This window comes from Octodon degus, unplaced genomic scaffold (assembly GCF_000260255.1).
Source record: "Octodon degus isolate 3935 unplaced genomic scaffold, OctDeg1.0 scaffold00085, whole genome shotgun sequence".
NCBI lineage: Eukaryota > Metazoa > Chordata > Mammalia > Rodentia > Octodontidae > Octodon > Octodon degus.
The window spans coordinates 8,596,011-8,598,948 of record NW_004524661.1 but is presented as its reverse complement, the minus strand read 5'-3'; positions in this window follow the sequence as shown (position 1 = coordinate 8,598,948).

Below are 2,938 nucleotides of genomic sequence, written 5' to 3'. Positions count from 1 at the left end.
TCCCTTTATGACTCAGTGACAATAGATAAGGCAGGACTAAATTCTTTGAAACATCTCACTGCCTTTTTCACTTTTACCCTTCTCAAGGACATTTTTCTGAATAATAGAAAAAGAAACCTACAGTGAATGAGAAGTACCACCACTCTGTTAATCATGTTTTATAAAACAGCACATTGTATTGACTTTCATCTGCAGGACTGTTCATGACCATGGTAGGTAAACAGCCGGGAGCATGACTTCCCTCACTTCAGGCTACTTAGTATTATTTGAGTCTCCCGTGATGATTGGTACTCAGCAGATGGATTACTGTGTAGATTTATAGCATTTACATGGAAAAGGAAACTAAGCCATGTATTAAAAAGAAATTAGTTCATGTTTTCTACATGCATGTTTAATAGACAAGTTCATAGAACAGTTAAAATGCATGACTAGAAACATACTTAAAGGGTGTGAACTTTTTAGAACATGTTTTCTAAAAGCTTAGATCATGAACATTTTGTCACAGAAAACAAATTTGGCATTACTTATCAAAGAATGTGTATAGTTGGAATACTTTATGCAGTTTTGAATTCAAGGACCGTTTGGAGTCATTTGATTTCTATAGTGAAAACTTTCAATGCATAGCAATATTCTCCTTTTCTACTGAAATGAAACAAAATTCCCTTGTGCACTAGGTTAGTTGAATTGCATAGGATATGAATATGAGTGTGTGCTCACATTTATAAAGTAAATTATATACTTAGAGATGTAAAAGCCCTTGCTTAGACTCAGGCATTTGTTGCATTTCATATTGACTTTGTGAAGAAAAGGAAAATTGTTAGTCATGCTTGACCTATCGTACAGTTCAAGGATTTTGCTTATTTTCATTGTTTGTGTTCTCACAAACTTCTACTGGATTTTAAGTGATTTGTGAGACAGAAACAGCAGTCAAAGGAACATCTAATAGAAAGCTACCTTACTAGATGGAAATATTTTAGATGCTAAACTACTATCAAAAACCATTGAAGTCGAGTCTTGTGGTCATTGATACTTCTAATCAAGTAAGGTATCAGTAAGATACTAAATATGTTGAAGGAAAATAAATTCTCATAAACTCAGCAATTCCTAAAGAAATAAATGGAAATTAGACTTTAAAAGCTATTTTATAATTTCTTTCTTATTTTTTTCTGTATTGTCCCCAGTAAGGTGGACATTTCCAGTTGGTGTACTGGCTGGAATATATTTTACAGTAAATTATTTGCAATCTTTTATTCCAGGTCTGATACTCTACATGGGCATTGAATGTATGATTTTTGTAACCACTAAAATGTCAGCCTGAAATTCTAAAGTAATTGAAATTGTTATTTTTTTTTTTGTTGATGAGGAACCAAAATTAAAATGAAAAATCATTTGCAGAAGTATAGTGGTTAGAGATATCTGTGGCTGTTACGAAATGATTTTCCTATATAATGATTGAGAAGATCACTATAGTTTCAGAAGCATCCAATTATATAATATAATGTAATATAGAGTAACTAGTAGAGCTTAATAGCGTAATTTATACCAAAGATTATAGTAAATATGTTTTACTATAAAATTATGTTTTAGGCAAATGCCGTGTTTGGGAATTTTGAGAGCAAGATAAAAACTAAAATTTTTTATAAATGCCTATTTCTCCATTTGGAATCACTCTGTCTCATTTTCTCCTTACTGTTCCTCTGGTGTGTCCTATGTAAAAATATGAAAAACGCTATAGAATTTGTACACTCAGAACCTACGCCAAGCTGCTGAGAATTTAACAACTGATCAGCTTTGTAGCCATGGGCAGTCTTTGGGCAGCTCTATGAGTTATATGTCTTATCTGAAAAATGTGACCAGTCATGACAACATACTAGATTTAAGTAAATTCATATATGTAAAAAAGGAATAGCAGAGACGGACCCCGAGCACCAATATGAGTATCTCTCCTCTGTTATCCACACAGCAAAAATGTAAGAGTGGCTTCACTCAGATTTTCTAACATCTGCACTTGCCACCTCTGTACTCTGTAAAACAAGTAATCAGAGCATTCATTCCAAAACCATAGATATATGGTTTATATATGAATTATATATTTATAAATACTATTGCTTTCAATTTCTGTTTGACAAATATGTATATGTATCATTTAATTTTGGAGTAATATATAAAAATGGCAGTTTCCATTACTTTTTGTCTAGCTCATTTTATGTTTTATTTTTTATCTTTTGTTTTTGGTAGAATCAGGAATTGAACTCAGGCCCTTGCTTGTCTAGCTCATTTTAGTAAAATAATCTCTAAGAAGGTTTGGCCAAAATTTTCTAATTCTTCAGGATAATACAAGTTTTTCCTTCGCCTGGAGTCCCTGAATGCAACCCTGCAGATAGGACTGGAGCATCCTGCACTATTTTCCTCTATATGTTCACACAAATGATAAAGTTTTATTTGTACAGAAGGCGGAGTAAAATTTAACAATGATAAGTTGCAATGAAATAGAACATTTATGAGCATTTTTGTGAAAAGTCTATGACTGTGGGGTTCCGGTACAGGTCTGGGTCGCCATCTAACAGCCTCCTGAGAGCAGGGGTGGGACTTTGGGGAGGTGACTGGACCACAGATCACTATTGCTGACATGCTGTTGAGATGTGACCCCGGTCAGGGGTGAGTCCCTGGGGCATAACCCAGAGGGCGTTTCTCTCTCCCTGGCTCCTCTCCTCTCTGTGTGCTTTCTGACTGCCGTGGCATGGCCAGTGAGCAGCATACTACACACAGGCCCCTCCTCAGGCCTTTTGAGGCCTGGAGCCAGGCAGTTATAGATAAAGTAAACCTCGCCTCTAAGTTATGGGTGTCAGAGATTTGGTTCCAACAGATAAGTGACTAAGACACATGGTGCTACTCTCTACTTCTCTGTATCTATCTCTCTCTGTCTCTGTCTCTGTCT